The following is a 579-nucleotide window of genomic DNA, read 5'->3' as shown; positions in this document are numbered from 1 at the left end:
ATGAATAAATAAATAAATCTTTAAAAAATATATATATATATAAATTAAAGAAATGATTGTTCCTACCTAGGGGCTCTTGTAGTTCACCTGACAAAGTCTTTCCAGAGATTTTCTCTTGACTGGAACTTGGCTCAAATATCACTTCTTCAAAGGGACAGCTCTCCAGTTAGTCACCTTTACACACCATCTGTTTTTACTATCTGCATAACACTCATTATTGTCTACAATTGTAATGAATTTATTTGCTGATTTCTTTGCTCTTCTCTGACCATTGTAATTTACTTAAGGAGCTGAAGAGAAATGAGCTTGTTTATTCTTTTATCCCAAGGCCCAAGTCAATGTCTGTCCCATCGTAGATACTCAATAAATAGTTCATGAAAAACAAGTGATGAATCTAAATGATTACCCTTAATGAATTTAAATGATTACCTTTACTTAAATGATATATTTTTCTCTTACTCCCTCCTGGAAATAAAATTGTACCATTAAAGAAATTACTTATTTTTTCTTGAAGCAAACAATAATTGTCCATTTAAAACAAAATTAAATAACCCAATCATAGTTTCCTTTCCAGAAATC

The 579-nt window shown here is 30.2% G+C and overlaps 1 protein-coding gene across 1 annotated transcript in view; it reads right to left on the bottom strand.

Moving 5' to 3' along the window:
* Nucleotides 1–579, bottom strand: part of STXBP4 (syntaxin binding protein 4) — a 125,913-nt gene that overhangs the window by 42,686 nt on the left and 82,648 nt on the right. The gene's annotated exons all lie outside the window — the stretch shown is intronic.

This window comes from Condylura cristata, unplaced genomic scaffold (genome assembly GCF_000260355.1).
Source record: "Condylura cristata isolate star-nosed mole 26May11 unplaced genomic scaffold, ConCri1.0 scaffold00017, whole genome shotgun sequence".
Taxonomy (NCBI): Eukaryota; Metazoa; Chordata; class Mammalia; order Eulipotyphla; family Talpidae; genus Condylura; species Condylura cristata.
Note: the sequence above shows the minus strand (reverse complement) of the source record. Positions and strands in the feature narration are given on the sequence as shown.